Source organism: Pleurodeles waltl, chromosome 2_2, assembly GCF_031143425.1.
Source record: "Pleurodeles waltl isolate 20211129_DDA chromosome 2_2, aPleWal1.hap1.20221129, whole genome shotgun sequence".
NCBI lineage: Eukaryota > Metazoa > Chordata > Amphibia > Caudata > Salamandridae > Pleurodeles > Pleurodeles waltl.
In genome coordinates this window covers 765,511,522-765,535,242 of record NC_090439.1, presented here as the reverse complement: position 1 = coordinate 765,535,242, position 23,721 = coordinate 765,511,522, and the positions used below count along the sequence as shown (strand labels likewise).

Sequence of the window (23,721 nt, the reverse complement as noted above, 5' to 3'; positions counted from 1 at the left end):
TACTTCCACACAACTGAAGTATTTTAATTTTAAAATAATTGTTACTTTGAATAAAACTAAGATGGGTTGACATTAGACATATTCACACGCGTTTCGTTAAGACCAGTAAAAGAAAACTCCAGATAGGAGTTTACAAAATAGTTACACAGGGCTTTACTTTGAAGCCTAGCAATAAATGAGCTGCATTTTTGTTATGAAAATACCAGGTGCTTGTATTTGGTCAGATATCAATCAGCAACTTGGACACATCCAAGAAAGCTTCTCAAATGTAAATACTGCCTTTCCAGTCTCTATGCTGGAAATCAATTATAATTAAGAACATTCAGAAGTTTGTAATAAATATAAACTTCCTAACAAATTTCTCAAAACTGAACTTTAAGTCCTGCATGTATGTGAGGCAACTTGGGGAAGTGTGTGATCTTCCAGGAAGCATCACTTTCTAGAAAAAATGAACAAAGAGCAAAAGAGAAGCACAGGGAAAGGCAGGGATGGAGGAGTTGACAGTAAGTGTCCAATTTTCCTATCTGTTACTTTCTTTGCCCCAATGGACACCCCTGACTCAATCCCTCCTTGACAAACCCGACCCAATCCCTCCTTGACAAACCTGGCTCAATCCCTCTTTGACAATCAATCTTTCTCACTAAGAGGTGATGATGGGAGAGGGCAGAAGATGTGGGTAAGCACCTAACTGCTAAAATTGTAATCAGTATGTCCAATAAATGCCGGCCTCCTACTTGGTTCAGCATCCCATCAATGTTTGGAATCTCTTACCCCCTGGAAGGACATGGAGTGCTGAGCAGATTCAATTCACATGCATACTTCTGTCACAGTTGCCATTCTTTTAATTTTGTCAGTGGACATCTGGGATACACTTGGTACTATTCGGGTCCAATAATGTTACAATTCTACACTCTTTCTTGGCTATGATTCTGCGTATTGCTAAGTCTAGCAAACATTACTTTTCTGTTCAATCATTTATTAATTGCATTCTGGATTTTCCAAGGCTCATTTAATTTACCATTCAATTACTATTTTGTGACACATTGTATTTATTTTCCTCCTGGTTGTTTCCATTTTGTGTTAAACCCGGTTTAATCTTGTTAAACAGATTTTTGTCCTTTTTACAGAGTGTGCTATTTGGTACTATTTAAATGCCATATTATTAACCTATTCACTAGCCTTCGGAAACAGTTTTTTCCTTGTTTGATGTTACTAAAAAAACACCCCTTTATTCATTCAGTTTATATATGTCTCCAAAAATGCTCCCTAACTTATTTTCACTTTTAAAACATAATGAAGCCGATTACGACTTTGGTGGACAGAAAAGCCCGTCTTTCTAAGTCCTGACGAGTAGATTGCCCTGAGTGAGGCTGCCTCCCTGTCGGCCCCATTCCGCTGGCCCAGCAGGAAACGGCCTACAGCATTATCACTGACTCGTAATAGGCAGGCAGGCAGGCAGACAGTAAACTTTGCGACAGGGCGGGCAATGGCAATGGGTGGCCCCTGCACTGCCCATACCCAAGCTATGGCGGTGCTACTGCCATGAAACCACCAGCGGAAAGGGGAGTCATAATCCCTAGAGCAGTACTGTTTGCAGCGCTGCCCTGGTGGATTAGGACCACCAGCATCGCCAGTCCACCCCGTGGTGGAAAAGTGTGGTGCTGGCAGTGCTCAAACCGCCACTGCGACCCTGGCAGTCTTAAGACCGCCAGGGTCATAATGAGGGCCAATGTGTCACTAATGTACTCTAATTTAGATAGACAGAACTCACGTTAGCTTCAAGTTAGACTGACCTGATGTTTGATTAGTACTTATTTTATAGAACTCCAAAGAACTCTGATTGTAATAAACAGAGAAAGAACACAGGAATCCTAATGATACACACATAGCAGTGATGTAGGAAAAACCAAAGGTGCTCTATATAACATTGTGTCCGTGAATCCAGAGTCTGGATCACAAGGACACTCTCAGCACACAGCAGTGAGATCTAGGTCGAGGCAAGACAAGAACGCAGTGTCCATGATAGACCAGACAAGTTACAATGACTTGCATACTATCCGAAGAATCAAACACATATTTTAAAACAGGCAGGTAGAATGAATCAGTATCTCCATATGGGCTCACTTTGCGCCGAGTCTGGCTAGTGCGCATTTAGAAACATTTCGAAGGAAAACCATAGCAAAGAATACAAGGGTGGCATGGTGCCTGGCACCAGTGAACATTCTAAGTTACTTTCAATTTAGGAATGCTTTCGTTTGGTGAAAATGCTTTAAATAATATCGCAACCCATGGCGTGAAAATGAACCAAGCAGTGATGACGTCATCGGGAATCAGGAGAGTAGACAGGGTTTTAGATGGGCAGTTTGTGGGTTCAAAAACACGATCTACATAGGGAAGTATTTAAACTCTTAACAATGAATGCCCATGGGCTGCACTTTGCTAGGCTCTGAAGGATAAACGTAGGAAAATTCGGCCAAAGAGTTGCAAAGCATTGCATATTTCCATCTAACCATACAAAGAAGAAACAAGAAAGTGTTTCGGTAGCACCCATGCAGAAATAGTGTTTACTCGAATCTGCTTCAACAGGTTTACCTTTCTTAATGCTAAGAAAGACCAGAAAAACAAAACACATAGTTGGAGAGATGAAACTAAAGCTGTTCTTTTCTTCCTCCAACTACGAAAAAGCAATAACTTACAGAAGTGTGCCTGTTCACACGAACGTCTATTCGTCTGGACTGGCACATGTCATCACATCCTAAGATGGGCAGTTGCGGCACAGCAGCCCTAGGTTCCATGTTTGCATGGGGGGACCCTCAAAATAAAGAATGCCCGAACGGTTCGAAGGCAGAAAGGGTCATCCCACCTGAAAACACATTTCCTCGTTTCTGAAATGAACGCTGTCCGGCTTTGTTTATTGTTTCCTTGAACTCCGAACAGCAGGACGCTGGCAGCCATCTTGTCGCATCAGCTGGAAGTTTTAATTTGAAGCGCCTTTGCCTTAAAGCACACAATTCTTTTATTTTCGCAAACCTATCCTAAGCAGTGTTGCGCCACCCGAATCTGTCAGCCGGGGCAGTCAAGCATATCAAGTGTGTCTACAATACTTTCAGGCTAATGAACAATGCACAAAAACAAAAGCAGCAGCGAGGCCTTTATTATCTGGTCTTCCGTAAAGCACAAAACCGGCCTTCTCTGGCGCAGAGGAAGTGCCAACGAGCCTGCAGGTGTGAGCCGGTTAAAAGAAAAGGCTGGGCTAAATAGATTCTTTCACTGTCAGGGATTAGAGGCATGGCACCAGTGGCAACACACATCTTTTCCTTTAACTTCCAACATTTTCTCACGAGTCTGCAAAGAGTTCGCCCCATCAGGGGCCTTCCGAGGCCATTCAAATGTCCTAAGTTTTAATTAAGTTGGAGTTGTCAGAAGAAAGCTTTTTTGGCACCGAGTCAGGGTCATTAATTACTGCTATCTTTGTTTCTTTCGGGAGAAAGAACTCTGCTGACTTGTTCGGTTACTCAGAGAGCTGACATTTTCCATCCCCCGGTCTCTATTCACCTCTGAGCTCAACTCGATTAAACCGTTTATCAGTTGCTTCCATCAGCCCCATTTGCAAATATGAGTTTGGATGTTTTTTGCAAGGCTAAGTTACAGGCGGTTAGTTTAAAAAAAAAAACATTTTCATGTTACTATTGCATGTTCCTTAGGTGGCCCATCCTTTCTTTGAAAACAAGAATGCCAAACGCCAGCTGAGGTAAGCGATATATATACATACATATGTATATATATTCATACTCTCTCAACCCCCCACCTCCCTCTCTCCCCAGACTTCAGGAATATATTTTTTTCTTTGCACACTGGCAGTCAACTTATTTGCTAGCCCTCATAAGTTCTTCCCACCACAAGATGACACCTATATACTCATCCATGCAACAAACTCAAGGGTATGTCACGACCAAAGGGAATGTATTGATATAATGCACATTCAGAGTTCCCTGCTTTCCAGGTGGCTGCCGTCCGATCTCTTCAAACAATAGAGTGTGCAAATCTTTGATAGTTAATTGTGCTGGATTACTGTTTGGCAACCAACCAAGCGCCTAGCCTGGGGACAGATCATCTTATTTAATGGTTGATCACCACTACTTCGCCAGCAGGCCAACACATATCCCTCGTCTGTTGGTGCCAGACAACAAGGAACAGCGGAAGCTGCACAGATAAAACTACTCTTACCCCTTCTGCAATAAACCTGTGGCTCAAAGACTGAACAAGAGGCCTCACAAATCAAATATACCCAGCCGCGTCCTTATATGGATTGCACTTCATAGCCTTCCGGTGGTAAACACAGGATCCAATTAGGAAAGAGCCAGGCAACACATGCAACAATCACGCTTACTCTATTTTTATCATGAACACATTAATCAGGCATTTTTATGATAATCTTTTGATAGAATTGTTATTGTTTGTTATTACTCTTTTAGGAAATGCCATGTAAAATATTTCAGCCTCAGGCATGCAGTCGGACATATTTCAGGCATGTCTCAGCAAATTGTTCAGTTTGTGAATGTGCACTGCTCATTTGGGGGGTTATTCTAACTTTGGAGGAGTGTTAATCCGTCCCAAAAGTGACGGTAAAGTGACGGATATACCACCAGCCGTATTACGAGTTCCATAGGATATAATGGACTCGTAATACGGCTGGTGGTAAATCCGTCACTTTTCCGTCACTTTTGGGACGGATTAACACCTCCTCCAAAGTTAGAATAACCCCCTTAGTCTTTATGAAATTTCACAATACTGCACCTAGCTCTTGGATCAGCAATGCCATGCATTCCAAAGGGGAATAATTCTGGAAAACCTTCTCCTCTGATGTCTGCACTGCCTCAAATGTTACTGATCTGCCAATCAGTCTACTCATTCGGAAATAAACAGGGAGGCATTTGGATATTACATACTGCAATAAGCCCAGCAGAAGGATCTGTTTCTTGTGACTGCAGTTAAGTGTGTAGAAATGGCAAAGAAGAGTTTTATATATGCACTGGCGTACCTCTCTCAACATCTACATCCAGTGGCTGAAACAAAGGCAAGTAGTCCAAAGACCTTTTAACAGTACCTCGTGGCTCACTACTCCATAGGCCTGGTCAAGCTTGGAAGGATTACACTTCAGGGGAGTCCCACATTTGTACAGGTCGGATGGGCCTGTGCCATGTTTGTAGGCTAGCCACTGAACATGTAAATGAGTATAATTTCCATTCACTGTATGTAATTCTTGTATGGTCCCAGACCCCTTGGATCTACACGAGACACTGCTGATTTAAAAGGTGAAGATCATCAAGCAGTCTTGCAGTGCAGTTAAAGGATAACATATTTATGATCCAGATGGTTATAAAAATGTGCTAAAACACACTACAGTTTTCTAGAGGAAAGCTGGAATAAAATGTTAAATAGAGATCCAGGTAAAAACAGATGGGTGCCCTTCTTCAATAATGCCCACTTTTAAAAAGGTTACCAACGAATACAGATGTGCTGTAATAACTGCAGTGTTATAAACAAAAACATGCATGTGCCTGTGATATGAAAAAGAGTGCATTCTACATAAGAAATAATTTATTATTTGCTTTTCAAACATTAAAGTAAATTAATATTCATTTTGCACTGTATTACACACCCTTGGAACATCCCAAAACACCCGGATGAAAAATTAACAAAACCATCACAAATCCATTGCCTTGAATAATTTTATCCCACTAATTTGATTGCCGATTGTAAAAAAAAAATATTATTCATACAAAGGATACTTGTAATACCAGTCATAACCGTTTTTACTGAGTGTCTTGCTGAGATTACCTCTGCTTTGCTATACCACCACTCACTGACAGGCTACTCAACCATCCTGAAAAGCTTTTGATCAGTCACAAGATGTCACGGTTGGCAAAGGGATGGGCATTTTCAAAATGAATGAGGATGCAATGTGCCCTGCTCCAGAGAGCAGTACTTACTCACACTGGAGAGCAATGAGATGGAGGAAAGCCAGCACTACCTTAGAGAACTTCACTGCCTGAAGCTCCTATCTGGATACCTTCCAAAAGTATGATGCTCACACAATAAATTCACGTCTCCATAGGCACGTCGGTAAACTGTGTGTTTTACAATAAACAGACACTATGTTATTTGCAATCTATTTCACTGCCAATGTGTGAAGTCAGAGTAAGCCGTGGGGGATCAAAAGGCGTGATTGAGGCTTAGACGTGAATCGCCATTATCAATAAAGTCACGTGAAACAGCTACTTAAAAGCAAATTTCAATTCTCTCCAAGTTGCACATGCTTTAAAATTAAGAGGGCGTTGGAAACTGAGCAAGTTTGGCATGTGCTGGAGATGACAGAGTGCCTGGCCGCAGCTTCGCAATGGCTAGAATCACATCTTCTTTTCTAAATGATGCTTCATTGGCACGGCAGGAGGATGCAAGAGCTGAAGTGTGCAAGGAAGCAACAAGGATTTTCCTTCTGCTAGAAGGTATGGGCCGCCTGGCACCACCAGCTTCCTAAACTATTGACAGTGTGATCCCATATGTGCTTGGGCGTCTGGTTCAAGTGTTACTCCAGGACTTGAGAAAGAGTTAATTTATGACAGCTGATACAAATGAGACTATTAATGTTGGCCATCCAGTGTAAAGGAAAAAAGGGTTCTCATGGCCAAGTTCTCCCTCGCTAACAATCACCAACACTACCAGCTCTGGAGTGTTTGTTTGATGGTGCCAGCTGGGGTTTTGAGATCTAGTGTGACATCGTTCATCATCGGATTGCCCATTTAAAGCAAACATGTCTTGCACACAAATAAAGCTAAAAAACACCCCATAATGTTTGCCTTTACATCATCACCTGGTAAACAGTTTATCTTTCCATGTGCATTCTCCCCAAATTGTCTGTGAACGCGAGCAATTATTAGCACAGTATTATCAGCCCTATTAAAATCAGAAAATATAGCTTTCCAAATACAAATTAATAATTATTTATGGACAGAATGCTATGGCTACGCGTAGCTCATTCAAAAAACATATTTGTGTAGTTTTACTGATTGAAGGCATAAAAGGGCTTATTTCAATTAGTAATTTAGGAGGCAAGCTGGAGAGAATGCTGGAAATCACAACCTTGGCTTTAAGTTCTTGAAGTAACATCTCTCCCCAAGCCATGGTTATTGTGCAGAAACTGGTTGACAAGGCTTCTTGAATGCTACTAACGAGTGGTTGGACATGTGATGCTCTCTTCAATGTGGTAATGCTCACAATGCCTGTTAGTAGGTGGCAGAAACCAATCGTTCATCACCTTTATACATAAACATGGACGCCGACAATACTATTTTGTAAACAGTTAACTTTAAATGTGATCCTTCATATTAACCATATTTTATTTTTTAGAAGCAGATCAAGAAATGTGATATTTGTTCAGGCTTAACATTTCAACATGAAGATCTACTCTATAAACATATATGCTCTGGTTTGTTTACTTTTCTCCAAAGTGTGTAACTCACCCTTACTAAAATATATGTGTACCGTGCCTTGCTTATTTTGTTTTTAAATTTTAGGTTTCCCTATTTCCATTTTAGCAATTGGATTTCTACATAAAACTGACGTTTTTTAAAGTATTTCATACATTTACCATTATTATATGGAAAAATGCCAAAAACAAAAATTCCATGAGAGCTAACACCCTGCTAACACATGTTACCAGTAACCACTGTTGAGCTTAAAGAAATAAATGTAATATTATACCTTTGGCTTGAAACAGATGGCATTCTGTCAAAGATTCATACTATCAATGTGCAACCCTGTCTTAAACCTAAAGAACTCCTCAGACTTAGAGATTTTTCCCCACACATAAAAGGCTTTCCGGATCCATGTATTGCAATACTTTTAATCCTAAATCAATAAGATAGAAGCTATTTGCAACCACGCACATTTTCATGGTTATTGTGAACGAAGAGTTTCTTCTGGGGACCGTAAAAGGTAAAGACATTGAGAAGGAACAAATGCGATTTCAAGAAATGTTGGCAGCCAACAGCAAAGGCAGAAAGCATTGCTGGGATTCCTCGCATTTCTTTATAAAATCTAGGTTGAAAACTGCTCTTCTTCATTTTTAGAACACATTAGGTAATGGAAACCATGATTATTTTTGGTCTCCGTCTTTCAGAGTTCTATTGATAGTTCTGATTTGCATAAGCAAATAAAAGGAACACATTGCCATTCTACTCTACTGCTGCAGCTTTCTCATTTTACTGAACCAAAAGCTTTACACGCATTTGGAAACAAGAAGAAGTTGTAATTTGCTTATGTTCGACTTTATTTTTCAAACAACCGTTGTTAATTTCCAAAAGGGGATATTGTGGGATAGCTGCTAACTTTTCAACTGGGAAGCAAGAGGCCAGGGCTTTTTTCTTGACTTCTACGTTTACCCAAACTGTATGATCCTGGGCAAATAATTCAATTCCCCCGCCTCAATTCCGTCCAACAGCTGGTAAAATACTCTTCTAACTCTTTCATTGGCTCTCTAACTCCTCTAAAGTGGACACAGACTAAATGTATCCTTGACTAGCATAAAAAAACTCTGAGAAAAATCAGAATATTTGGGACAGTAGGGTTATTACATCTTTTTTTGTCTGAACTTGTGCATCAGAGATATCCTTCCCTTCCAGTAAGCAGTCCAAATAAGCCCAAAACACCTAAGAATGTGGGCAGTCTTTAATACAAAATATTAAAAGCCTGAACAGAAGTTGAGACACTTCCAAAATAAAGAAAAGGTGACTTGCTTATCTCCCCATCTCTCTCGTTTATTCTTCCTTCTTCAGACCTAGGTTTACCCAGACATGGATGTGAACAAGCAGAATGTGCCACTTAACATGTGGAATAGTGTTCTTTCTAAAAATCTTGCCTCCTCTCCAGTTTTGCCCCGAATTCTCCTGTGTAGTTTGGCTCCCTGCCTTGCCCCCTCGTCATAATTTATCAAAATGGTAATACTTTGTCAAGAAGCAGGAGGTCACTTCAAAGGAAAAGGTCTTCTCAATCTGTGCAAAATAAAGCTTAAAACAACATATTTATTACAGCAGCGAACAACATTTTAAAACATTAATTGGCAAAGTCAATAGGTTCGGTGTCGGCCACCAGCCTTTTGGCTTTTTCAATGTTTGTTTTGTCATGGTTTTTGCACAACTTTATTGTTGGGGAAGCTGCCGAACCCTCCTAATCTAAAAAAAAAAAAAGAAAAAAAAAAAATTGGCTAACTGCACAAATACTTTAGAGTCAAAAAGCACATTTTGCCATTTTAAATTCTGGCTCTGAAAGGAACTACTTTATGTGTGGATGTGTGAATTCTGTCACTTACAGTGAAGTTAGCAAATGCTGAGGAGAGCTGACAAAGCACTCCATCCATCATCCTGTTGTGGGTGGAATCAAAAGGTGAATGACACAACAATAGACCAATTGATGAAGAGGACTGGCTAAAAGAGCCCCTTTCCTCCCCAAGTAAGAATAGTATAAATATAATTTTAATAAACCCAAAATGTCTTATTTAACTCCAGGCCTAAAAGCTTTGATAAACACATAGACATCAAAAAAGCACATTTTATCAAAAAGACTTGTCTCTTGCCTGACCCTCTTAAAAATCACCTCACTCAAGAACATACCAATTTGGGAACCTGAACTTGCTCCTCTTTCTGACACACTGAAAGCTCTCTTTTGCGCTTTTCTGAGTTAAATAAAGAGGCCTCCTGGTGAACGATGTCGCCATAGGTTTTACACTCTATAAGACGTCATCAAACAAAGAAGCATTTCAGAACTACTGTTGGTAAAGACTGTTGATGAAGTGAGATTAGGTAAGAGGGCAGGCTTGTCACTGGGTGTAGCCTTTAATGTTAATGTTAAAGGCATTTCACATACTTATAGAAAGTGATGCCACAGATAGAAAAGACAACCTAGGTCACTTAGTTTGCATGTAATAACTACCACAACTATTAGCAACAGTACTTAGTCTCTAATTTTACCCAGACCGTATCTATTTCTACCTTCCGATTTTGAGGTGCTCACTTTTTAAAATTCGAAGTGCCATATTTTTCACCTCCGTCCTCTATTCATGTCTTTGTCAGCTAATTAAGAGCACAAATCATGAACCTGAGAACTTTTCATACCTTTAAAAAAACAGATTCATGTCATGGTGTACCCTAAAGATAAGTTCTCCCAGTACCAAGGCACTACATAAGTAGTCTTACAAAAGAGCACACATTCTTAGAAGTAACAAGGTGCCTCTTATTTTCAAGGTCTAATAAAAACTTGGCTACCAACAGCTCACAAAGGCAGTGACACGAAACATAGATTATGGGAGCCAATGAGGAGCTGATACATGAAAAGTTAGTGGGTGGCATGCAGAATCTGATACCTCATATTCATGTCTTGCATTGTATTGGTAAAAGGGAAAGGATGTCTGTTTAGGAGGAGAACATACTCAGTAAGACTGAGCCTGTAAAATGGTCACCGGAAATCGGTGCCTTCGATTGAAAGAGACGGCGAAACAAAAATGAGATTGAAAAAAAACAATGTGTTTCATCAATGAGGTCTGAGTGACATCAAATAGACAACATGAGCAAAGTTTGCATTGTCTAGTCACTCGGAACACCAAGATGAAAAACATGCCTGGTATTCACATTTTTACATCCTCTATATATTATGTTAAGTGCAGCCATCTGGCAAAACACAGCTGTCAGGGCACCCATGAATCTATAATTCCAAGTAAGTAATATATCAATATGTAATGTATAATGGCATTAATACCATGGAGAGTTTCAAGCTCAATTTATTGTTCAACAAAAAAGTTCATCATAGTAACCACAGAATTGTCCTTTGACATCCATGTTCATGTAGTAAACACAGTATTGAAGTCAGTATCCATGTAGCACATACAGCCACAGCCAACACGTGTTTCGTCCTATGAGAACAGTACTCTCACGGACTTCATCAGGGCTTAACTCAAATTATATCTACATGTATAACCAGTATCATTAAGAACCGTCCAGAGTCTGAGTAAAATATATATAATATCCAACATTAGGATGCAAATGAAGTATTCAAGAACCGTTTCCTGTTTATCTCATGGAGACACACAATGCTGACTCAAGTTGCTTGTTCCCACCTCCACCTAGATGTTGCGTGCCTCCCCATTACTTCTACATGATCGGCACAGGAACGTTCTTAGAGTATACACCTGCAATTCACAGTAAGTGCAGCCATCTGGACCCATCACTCCCTGCTTCCAACATGTACGCAGGAGGAGCCTTGTTTAACATGTAAAACAAAAACTTATAAAACAGAGATATGATGTGTGAATGTACCGGGAATGTGGTACATGTGGCATGTATGGGCAGGCATGCTACTATTTTGCTTGTTTTAATACTTTTTGTAAACAGTTTGTGTTTGCCAATAAAATAATTACTTTCAAACAGCACGGAACAGAAAGCAATATTTATCTATAAAAAAGGGAAAATACAGGTTCTATGCCCTGATATTACAAGAACAAATACGAGGTCATGCAGGACAGATTAAAGAAAACCACTGTTTCTGCACTATTTCTAACCCCTAAACCCTGGGTCCTACATCTTAACTGGCTCGTCTGTTTCCAGTATACTTCCAGGGCTTAATTATTATTTGTACCTCGTTAACCTAACCTTTTTGATTGGCACGTATTTCACACATATCTGTTTGGCTCACTTCCTGGTTGAAGTGACTCTATTCTAGGGTGCTGGTGGGCGAAGTAACCAGTATTGCCTAGGCATGAACCCAACGGAATGAGGAGCTTTTCCTTTAATAAGCAGCAATCGAGGAGACTGGCTTGTCAATACAGTAAATAAATCAAAAGACTTTCAGAAAGGGCTTGCAATGAACACACAAAATTGATCTAACATGCAGTTACCAATTGATTCCATTTAATGCAAATCCGACTTACTGATTTAGCATATAAACAATGAACAAGCCAGTCACATGTGCATTGCAAATGTGACAGCTAGCACTAAGCACAATATAAAAGTGTTGGTAAGGTTAAAACAACTTTTACAAAATTATTTTCTAATCCCAAAGGATAAGCTTTTATCCCCGACATAAGGATAACGGTTCTAATGGCATCTTGCTAGGAGGTTGACAGTAAATAAGGCAAAGATGAGTTTCCATTTTCTTGAAGCTAAATTACTGAGATTAAAATATGTAAACAGAAAATGAATGTGTTCCATTTGCATATTATATTTCGCTCTTAACGTTGATATTGAAGATTAAGGGTCATCATTTAATCCTCACTGGTCTAATCCATAAAATTACAAAGATAACCGTAAGTGCACATCTGAGCCACTAAATTACTTTGAAAGAAAGCAAATTCCGGATGAAAAGGGAAGCATATTTATATTATGGTGATTTAAAATCTGTCGCCTAAACACGTCTTCCCCCTTCCATCCATTGACCTAAATTACACACTAAAAGCTTGCCTGTCTGCAAATGGGCAGCTAACCCTTTGAGACAATCCAGAGATTCTTAGTTTATGCAGAATCAAGCCAACATTTTTTTCTGACTACAATAAACACTGTCTTGTTCATATTCTGCAGAAGCGAACGTCTAGGCATAAAAACAGGAAGAAATCTTTATAGTTTTCATACTGTTTCCTGAAGATAATGGTGAGCATTTCTGTGTCTGGTACACGAAAAATCAATGTAAATCGTGTCTGTAAAGAGGATTCAATGCAGTGTTTTCGTAAACTCTTATCATTAAAGTGGAACAGTTTCTTACATAATATATTTGGAAAGACCAACTTCTTAAATTTGCATTACATAAATATATTTTGTGTGAGTGTGTGTGTGAGAAAGCGTGTACCAATAAGATGTGTTTTTTCCATGTACCTCTACTTGCATTCCATGGATATGTTTATTTATAAATATCAGCTTTCAAAATAGAATATTTTCATATATTGGCAGTAGCCTGTATCTGTTATTGAAGGCCGAAACAGTCTCAGAGATCTCTGAATTACTATCCACCGTTCACATTAATAATCTATAAAGACCATCCATGTCGTCTGGATACTTCACTCTCTCTTCAGGTGCAAAAAAATAATAATAACAACAACACGTTTGCAGCTCTCCAAAACTGTGACAAAAAAAGTAGGTATACCATAGAAGCAGGGGTGTCCAAAGCAGGTCCCAAAAGATGGATTAATGTTTCGGAATAACCAGCCACTTTGCAAATTATCTAAATAGCAGTTAGCTGTGTGTAAATGTGTCTAAAGGCAAAATCCTAACAGGTGTAACGTAAATTGCCCTCACAAACCTAGGGTGGACAGTAGTACAGCAGTCTCGTTGCAGTGCCCAATCAAAAACGCCAAGGTGGCATGATGCCTTAACAAAGAGCACCTGGCATTAAACCTTAGCAACCAATAACCACGTAAGGCATTTTAGCAGAAGCAGAAGGTGCTGAACATGTGGTTTGGTACATAAAGAGCTGCAAACAGCTTCACAACCCCGCACAATCAATCCAGATTTAAGAACAAACAAAGGAAAGTAAAATCAACCCGTGTTAACTCCACGTTGGCCAACCACCTGTAAAGTTTTAAATTCCAAGATTCGTTCAAAAGAACTGAAATTCCAACTCCAAGGTGTTGAGAGCCAGTAAATAAATAAAATAAGGAAAAAGTGATTGGGCTGTAGACGAAAAAGTGATTGGGCTGTAGACGAGAAAACACGTAATACTGAGGAGTCTGGTGCTGAAAGTGAGCAACTGCACAGTTTGCAACATAGTGCTTCAAGTTTTGAGGGTAGATATGTCTGATGACGTCGTAAATTGTGTTATTCATTTCCTATCTGCTGTAAAGGGCTACCCTAACTTTAGCTGTGTGCTATTGCAAGTTTAAGGGAAAGCTTGTCTTGTGTGGTCTTTCAACAATACCTTTCATTGCGTTTCTATGTTTTGCATGACACTAGCCTACCTCTTTCAAGACACGCCCGACGTAAACTACACATTCTCCTTTGGCATGTGTAAGGAAATATATTGAGTCTCACACATACTCTCCAGTTGCAGATGCTTTACTCGCTCGTGGCCATGACACTCATGAACCAGTTTGTCCCACTTACTCTGTAGTGAAACACAAGCGAGACAATATAGGCCCTCATTCTGACCCTGGCGGTCTTTGACCGCCAGGGCGGAGGACCGCGGGAGCACCGCCGACAAGCCGGCGGTGCTTCAATGGGGATTCCGACCGCGGCGGTAAAGCCGCGGTCGGACCGGCACCACTGGCGGGGTCCCGCCAGTGTACCGCGGCCCCATTGAATCCTCCGCGGCGGCGCAGCTTGCTGCACCGCCGCGGGGATTCTGACCCCCCCTACCGCCATCCAGATCCCGGCGGTCGGACCGCCGAGATCCGGATGGCGGTAGGGGGGGTCGCGGGGCCCCTGGGGGCCCCTGCAGTGCCCATGCCACTGGCATGGGCATTGCAGGGGCCCCCGTAAGAGGGCCCCTAAATGTATTTCACTGTCTGCTGCGCAGACAGTGAAATACGCGACGGGTGCAACTGCACCCGTCGCACAGCTTCCACTCCGCCGGCTCGATTCCGAGCCGGCTTCATCGTGGAAGCCTCTTTCCCGCTGGGCTGGCTGGCGGTCTGAAGGAGACCGCCCGCCAGCCCAGCGGGAAAGTCAGAATTACCGCCGCGGTCTTTCGACCGCGGAACGGTAACCTGACGGCGGGACTTTGGCGGGCGGCCTCCGCCGCCCGCCAAGGTCAGAATGAGGGCCATAGTCTCTTGTCACATGGTACACTATAGTTTAACAAAGCTGTATTCAGTGCTGTGTCCTTGAAAAGGTTGAACAATATTACACAAAGCGCATGAACGTCAAGCTCTATAACAGCCAATGTGTGTGCATTAAAATTCCAAATACATCTGAAACATGAATTTAATAAAGGATGTGCTTAGAAACAGGTAAGGTGGCACAAGCTTGTAGTAAGAGCTATATTAAAAAAAAAAAAAAAACACTGCTAGGAAGGGCTAAGCCATTTCCTTGGAATTTTTAATAGGATTTTTTTTCAGCAAGAAGCACAGAACAGGTAGCAGAGAGGCAGCGGCAGCACATGCTTTCCTCACATACTGGTATTTTACAGGCATCAATCGAAGATTCCCTCACACAGAGAACAGGTACATCACAGGAAACAACAACAAGCACAACACAGGAAACAATCATGCAAACTCTCCTTACCCACAGAAGAAGCAAATTACATGTAACTGCAGATCAAAGTTTACTTACAACGAAAACAGGCTGAGCATAGGCAACTGAAACACAACTTTACCTCAGTCACAGAGGCTAGGTAAACAAGGACATCAACAATATGGAATTCTCTCAAGCACTGACAAAAGGCATCAGTAGTGCAGACAGGGAATGGTACAGCGCAGACAGCAAAAATACACTCTGCCACACCAAGCAAAGGCATCAGCAATGCGAGCTTCTTTCACACAGGGCTGGTTCAAAATTGGCAACGCTAAATCAAGCTTCATGTATACACTGGATAAGCATGACAACGGCACCCAAAGTGCAGCAAAAGTGCCCAGCTTTCATCATACACAGAATGCGAGCTGCCTTACTCAGTCCAGACGCATTCCCCACTTTGGTGAGTAGTAGTTACATTGGAGCAGGCACCTCCCCACTAATTAGAAGCACAAACACCTGTAAAAATAAGCCTGAAACTTTACATTCCACATAATGATGTTGTCTACACACCTGACATGTAAAAACTGAAACACTACATCAGTTTTCAAGAAATTTTCGAGACAAATGATCACACCCACCTTTTCAACAACAAGATCAGCAAACAAATGTCTCTGATGGACGCAGTGCAGTTGATGGTGAACCCATCAAGAAAAACAAGCACAAATTATTTAAATAACAAGCTCAGAAAATAAAAAACCCACACAGATTCATGAACTAGCCAAATATTGAACCTTTTAAGAAAGGTTACATTCGGATGGTCCTCAAGAAGCTGTCTGGACACTGGTGCACACAAAACAAGTACACGTCAATAGAATCTCTATGCCAGGCATATGCCTATCACAACAGAGACAATATGCACAAAACAGATGCAAGTCTGTGTACTGCAGAGTAATACAGTGATGAGTGATTTGTGATGAAGTGTGTAAATTTACTGCCTGGGGTCCTCTCTTTTTTAAATACTTTGCCACCTCTACTAGCTAATATGTAAAGCGAAACACCGAATTTGCAAGCTGAAGGAACAGCTATGCTTTTACAGGCATCATGGGGAAGTAATGGTCAATTGTGTGGAAGAGAGAAGAACATGAAGCAGAGGAGGCGGTGTGTCAGTGCCAGCTCCAGATTTAAATGGAAGTTGGACGCAAGCTGGAGACAAAAGTAAGCTACTGACTTAAACGATGAAGGGATGGAGGTGATGTGAACAATTCTATACAGCGAATCTCACTCGCCAATGACAGGAAAATGCAAATTACTGTATTACGACATCCACTTTTGCCTGTCAGGATGGGCTTTTTTAATCACTTGTTTCGGTAGCAGCCCCTAACCAGAAGACTATCCTGGCTACAAAAAAAAACGGATTTATAGTAGTACGTGTAATACACACGCATCAGAATTTAGGGCACACTTTTCAACTAGGCCAACTTTTTTTGCCCAAGTGTCCTGTCTCGGATGTACTCCAAAATGAATAAACAGCGCTCCTAAACCAGGTATCTGCCTACACCATAGATTTATGGAAGTCTGTGTGGGTGTGAATTGGTTATTATGGACAAGTAAACAATCAAAATCAACTATATTAGAATGGCATTTGTAGTAAGGCACATGCCTACTTTAGATGGTAGCACTCGGCTCCTCAGCCCTAAATTGGTAGGTAAATACCAATTGTGATACAAAAACAAAGTACTGAAACGATTTATTAAGCATTTGATTTACAGCAGTGAATTTTATCTAGGCGCTCTATGGGTTAACCGATTTAAAAGAGGTAAGCACAGGCACCAGAAATAATTTATTATTTTACCAAACCTTCCCTGACACATTAGACGTTGTTAGCAAGATGCATATTTCACAGATAGATCAGGGGCCACCAATGACTCCGCACACTCACCAACAGCAACAGTCAATGCTACCAAATGCGTGCTGCTAATGCTCAGTGAGTCCCTTGACACTTGCGATGTATTTATTGGTCACATGGTACAGCAAATGGGAGAATCGAAGTACCGTATAACAAGTGTGGACTACGCACTACAAGACGTATTCAGTATATTTGCAACCCAAAAAATCGTCACATGGAATTGGGTATGAAAATCAGTACTGAGGCAAACGTGAGTTAAAGAAATGCTACTAACGTTGGCGTGCACAATTATTTGAATTAGGATCTGAGGAGAGAGAAGAGAACAAGGAATAAGAAAGACTTTCTGTTAGAGATCAAGGCGCCTGAAGGAAAATGAAATAAAGAGCCAGGAAATCATGCTTACTCGTTTTTCTTTCGAGACCTTTGTATATCAGTGTCACAATTTGTTAATATTTCAGGCTTTCTTATAATTCCCGACTACTCCCTCTTCATGCTCATGAAAAGCAAACGATTCGTTTCTGAAGCACAAAAAACTCGTTTTTCATCACCACCTCATCAAAACATGCTCATTTGCAGACCGCGGGCAGTTCTTGGCATTTGATGACGTTATTGTAAGTTTATTTTTTAAATGCTTTCTACATGGGCACAGAGCACGGCAAACTGCACCCCTTTTACCATATGCATTGCAGAACTGCACAGGCTGTAAAGCAACACAAGTTATGTGAAGTTTTAAATTGCACTATGGAGGCCTTGTGCAATCAGTTGAGTTCCTGGACTTTTCACGCTGGCCAGCAAAATGCACACCTTATGTGAGAGAAGCTCAGTTGGCTTTCCGGGTGCAGTTGATGTGGCTGACATCACTCTTTTTGAAGGCTGCAGTTTCTGCAGCCCCCTCCACACAGGGGATCCCATTGTTTCCAGGTCTGCATACCGAGATCCACTCCACATACCGGGGTCTCCTTTGAAGATTATTTGAACGTTTTCGCATTCAGCTCTGAAAGGAGATGCGAAGAAAATCTGGAATTCCTCCTTGTGAATGTTGCCCGTGTAAGCTTATGTATTTAATGCTCTAAATATTTATGAGGCCGAAGTGTAGAGAAGAATCTTACAAACACTAATGGGCCTTGCAGTTAGATTTGAGAAAGGTTTGTGAAGTTCTGAGAAACCTTATGCTAGGAAGTATGTAGCACGCTTAAATGTTAATGATGCACTAAAGAAATAGTTCATCATCTTATCAATTTTTATACCTAAACCGCCTGCTGAGAGGGATGCACTTATACAATGACAAAACAAACATGGCGGATTCCTGTTTCTTATGCTTTGCACACAGCAAGTAAACAAGTTCAGAGTTTGAAATTATATTACTGCTTCGCTACACAAACAGAGGAATGGAAATTACATTACTCCTTCGCCACACAAACAGAATGGAAATGGGTGGACTGACCATTAAGTCAATCTGGCCAATGGAAGATTGGCGGGCTGACTTACAAGGTGTGGAGGCCAGTTCCCGCTTCAGTGTTCCTCTGAAGGTGTTACATTCTTCCTTAGCATCTCTGAAGTAATGTTGTCCCTAAAGATGTGTTTTGTATGACACCTCTGGTGCAGCTCCTTCCTCCCAGGCACCATGTGAACACTCGTGGACCACTCACAGACACCTTGGCACAGCTCATGTTCAGAGTTTCAAGGCTGTGCCAGATAATTTCTGCTAGGCCACTTCTGGCATCCCACCAGGCTGTTCAGGCATCCCTGACCGCCCCTGAGTTTGGACAAGGCAGAAAAGGTGTAAATCAGATGTGTATGAAGAGATACTCCAATTTATCAAGCCAAAGTGACCATCAGATACCATTAAGTTTATGCACTTCCTGGTGTTGAGCACACACAAGATTAAACAAGTGCAAAAAATGAACTGTGGTGCTTCTCCTCTCAAGAAGGAAGTTTGTATTATTCCTAATTATACTTTCAAAGCAATGTGTTAATATTTCTATGCAGTTCAAAATGCTTTGTGGGAAAATACTTTTTGAGTATCTCAATATGTTCCATTTGTAGAAATCTAAAACAGGTGGAAGGATCTCGCTAAAAGATAGCAACTAGCTTGACAAACAAAATCCATCTAGTGGATGCACCTACATGAGCATTGATCCTTTAATTGGGAATTGTCCACGCTGCATCACAAGCACTTCTGTATTCCTCACTGGCAGGATACCATTTCTCTGCAAAGGTTGAGATAATAACTACATCTATGTATAAACTCATATGATCTTTAACATAAGTCAGAAACTTGCCAGCGTACAGATCTTATCAAATGACTGGATGACTCAAAACATACTAAATAGTTGGAAGACAAGTAGAACGTTAGAGATAAACCTTAAACCTGTGCTGACATAGATGAACTGTAGTCTAACTTGAGACGAACTGGAGCAAACCCTATGCAAACGGTAGTGATCAATTTCAAAATGTTAAATTGTGTTGTGCTGACCAGTAGAACAAGGACACAGGAAGAAACTCTGAGCTCACAAGGGGTGAGGCCAGATACAATATGGAGGTGATTACGGTAGGGGTGCTCCGGGCAATCTCTCACAAACTGGAAAACTTTGTATGAAAAGGTAAGGTTTCATCAGGAGTGTGTAAATGGACTAATATGCATTTGTGACAAACTGAGAATCCTGATCCTATTTGCATAGAAAAACACGCATGTTCTCCCATTGGGTAATCACTAAGGTGGGACAATTTGTAGCAGTAGGCTGGCTATAAAAGTCCCAAAGAAAAGAGAAAACTGATAACAAAAAGTAAGCAGTCCGTGTTGATATGATTTGCATAACGCAGAATATTTATGTCACAAAGAATATTTCTGTTTCTAAATCCGTTTTTAGAACATCCTTGCAATGATGCAGAGCCTTCACTATGTAGTTCAATCCCTTTTGCAATAACGTACAAACATCTATAGTTAGCCAGTTAGAGGTGAGAAAATGTTTTGCTCAAGATGATACCGTTTCACTAAAGAGCTCTAACTCGAATTTAGCAGTCCGTGGCTCCAAAGTAGGGGTCTTAACTAAAAATTGTGTCTGAATTTGTGGGTTACCTTAAGTCGACCCCCATCTAGTACTATTTTACAAAGATCTGAGAGGGTTAATACATCATGATGAGCTGCACCTAATCCGAAGCGAGTGGCTTGAAGTTCTATCGTGCCAGATCCATAGCATCTGGCATTACTGCTCAGAGCCCGATCCAACCACGCATAAGGGAATGACTTTCTATTGGATCTAACATCTTGGTCAGGAAAGAAGAGGAGGTTAAACGGGTGCTGTGCTCTGCAACCAAATATCACAAGCGCTACTTATCTATTCAATGGGCAACCAACACAGAAAATCAATCAGAAAACAGACAGATCCTTCTCTTGAACTTGCTCTTAATAAGGTGAAAGGAAAACATGTAACTGCAGTTAGTTTATGAAACAAGCATAAATATTGTAGGGTACTGTCAGACAATTCTATGCGATTGTTGTACTAATTCCTCAGTGACCAATGAGGAAAAAATATACTATCCATAGAAATAGTGCATATGTAGCCTTGCAGAGTGTAATATGGGATTTATTGCCATATTTGAGTGTAGGGAAGGGCTATAAGTCATGAGAGGAAAAGCGTCAGGTGGGTCATGTCCCTCCCCTTCCTCAACAATAGTAATACATACCAGACAACACTCCGAGGATCAGCATATGTGGTTGTGTCATGCTGTTTTGTCGTAAGTGGTAGTTATAAAGAAAAGAATGTAAACAGAGGCATGGTTCAAATGGTTCAATATATGAACTGAGATAAAATCACATTTAATAAACCACATTACCATTGGCAGGGTTGTGTTTCTGGCAAGTCATGGCACAATGCATTTTGAGAGACAGCAGGACTGTTATTTTTACATGAACAAAGTTTGGTAATGCACCTGAAACCGACCTTTTGCCCACAGTAATAAAAAAATACGAAAATGTGCATTCACCTGCACATGCTTTGTAAATAACATGTTTTTGGGCCACATTCATTTCTGTCACAAGTACAGTGTGCCGTGCCAGCGAAAATGAAAGTGGTGTTAAACCGCCTGTGAAAGAAGTGTACTAGTAACCACTGCTTGACATGTGCAAAGGTGTCAGAGACCTGAGAAAATACAGCTCAACTCTGCACAAACCTCAATCTACCTTGCTTTAAAGAAGAAAAGAACTGGCAGGGCCTAGTTATACTGATCCTATCTCACTGCTCCGATGTTACTCCTTGTAGTCTGTTTCTAATGAATCAGGCTCCGCGCGCACATAACACACACACACACACACACTTTAAAAGTCGAAGGAAGAAGCAGTGATACAAATAAAGTGAGAGACACGTAATGTAACTCAAAGGGAAGTCGAAGCCCAGGCGGTGGAGTATGAGCGGCAAAACAGACAAAGGTGCCAAGTACATTCTATAATTGGCCTGTGCTGAAATTAGGCAGAATATACATTAACCTGCTGACAATAGAACTTGCTAAATTATGTATTGGCTCAACTGTGCTTCTTCGCTTGCTCAAGAGCCCATCGACAAAGGCTGCAACCCCCGCTGCTCTTTGTTCCCTGCGTCGCAAAGTCCCTTTTGGTGGTCGAGGGGCTCCAGGCCCCGCCCCTCCTTCCTATACCTGTCACTGTGAATAGTCTTCACAGTCCGTGCACACAAACAGGCTGACCTGGACAGCCTCCCTGACCCCTGGGCAGGAAGAGCATCACATCTGGTTATTAATATTGGGCATTGTAAAATGTAATCTTCCAGGCACGGAGGCCGGGCTGGCAATTACATAGTGCCCATCCATCACCGGCCAGGCTCGTTTCACGTCACGTCGCTCTATGAAGTTAATGTTCTCTGCCCCAGAACATGTTTTAAAATAAAGGATCTCTACTCTCTGTGGTGGCTGCTGCTCAGGGAGGATGCCAGGTACGTAGGCCGCACTCTCAACTGGGGGGTCTGCCTTCAGCTGCCGCAGCCCGCGTACACACTGTTCAAACTCCTGAGTGATTTCACCTGTTCTAGCAGGCAAGGCATCATTTGTCAGCCCATTAGCACTCGATTTGCAAGTTAAATGTGATTTACCGGGCCATACCTTCATTAGAGATGACTGTTTATTTATCTGTGTTTTTACTTATATTAGTCTAGCGAGTTAGAAATCACAAGAATTACTGTCATAGCCTTAAATGTTATACTCTGATTTTATGAATTCCTGGATTTTACCCGAGTGTATTTGGATTCTGTGCGTTCTTATCCTTTTCTTGTGTGTCAGTGGATACACGACTCAGTAGACATACTGACTGGCTGGTGTCTAAAAATAGATAAGATGTGGAGTAATGTGGAAGTTCAGGGAAACATATCAGCAAATGGACAGCCTGACAGGCAAATGAGACGATGAATGCAATTTGACTGAACTTTGAGAAACGTGTACGCAAAGTGACCTACAGTTCTACATATTCAATCACTTTAATCATATATGTACGGCCAACTATTTACCACCATTCGTGTAAGTGGCAACGCATGAACTACACAGAACTGTATAAAGCACGATTTTAATGTGTGTTGTTATGGCACAACCATTTCCACATGCAATGGATCAAGCTAATCAACATACTACAGAAAATAATGCTGAGCTTAGTCCCACTGAAGTTACAAAACAATGCCTGCTTCCTGCCATCAGAATAAATGTGTAGTCCCATTACAGCATTGCAGTGCGTTCTAATTAATGTCCTCTTGCCAAACATCCACAATTGTGCTGGTGAGAGGTTATACACTCATGTATGGTAAAAGGGGCATATCAACTTAAGCAAGAGTTTCAGAGCTCTTAAAACTAGGTGTCCCTGAAAGAAAGATGAACTCTCAGGTGCCTTTGTTGATGCAACAAACACTGTATCACATGGTCTATGACGATGCTCTAGGCAACTGCTCCCAAAGGCCATCGATGATGTAATAAGTATCTGTTCCGAAGGGCCACCTATGAAGCAAAAAGCAGCTTCACCCAGAGGCCACTGGTGTTGTAGCAAACAATGCCACGTCTGGTAATTTACAAACAAATGTTGCTGAGGTCATTGATGGGCCAATAACCATCCTAGTCACCATGGTGTAACGAGTGTCACCTTCCAGTGGCCATTGGGGGCCACTGAGGATGCAGCGAACATCTGCTTTCTGGGTCTACTGATGATGTAGTATGTATCTACTTCTAGGGCCTACTGGAGATGCAGCAAACGTCTTTGCCTTGGAGCCATTGATGATTCAACAGGAATCCGCTCCTCCCAGGCCATTATCGATGGAGGTTATCATCTGCTTTTTGGGGCTTCAGTTAAGTTAACTACCCTTATTTTCAGGGTTGGGCCACTGCTCTGGTCACTTGGAACAGCACAAACATTAGGGGCAAGTGCTGGAAATTATTCAAATGTACTTGAAAAAACCTAGCACAGCCCATGTAGTTTAGCAATGTAAAGTAATGTTAAGATGATACATTTCATCATCTACACACCATGCTTTTGCGGTGCAGGAATGGTATTTCTGTTGGTATTCAATTCAAAGACTAAGCTCTGGAGCCATGTTCCTTATACTGTGGAGTGACTCC

The 23,721-nt window shown here is 41.3% G+C and overlaps 1 protein-coding gene across 9 annotated transcripts in view; it reads right to left on the bottom strand.

Annotated features, from left to right (window-relative positions):
* The window catches only part of ZFHX4 (zinc finger homeobox 4), a 150,218-nt gene that overhangs the window by 82,061 nt on the left and 44,436 nt on the right, over window positions 1-23,721 (bottom strand). The window lies entirely within an intron of this gene.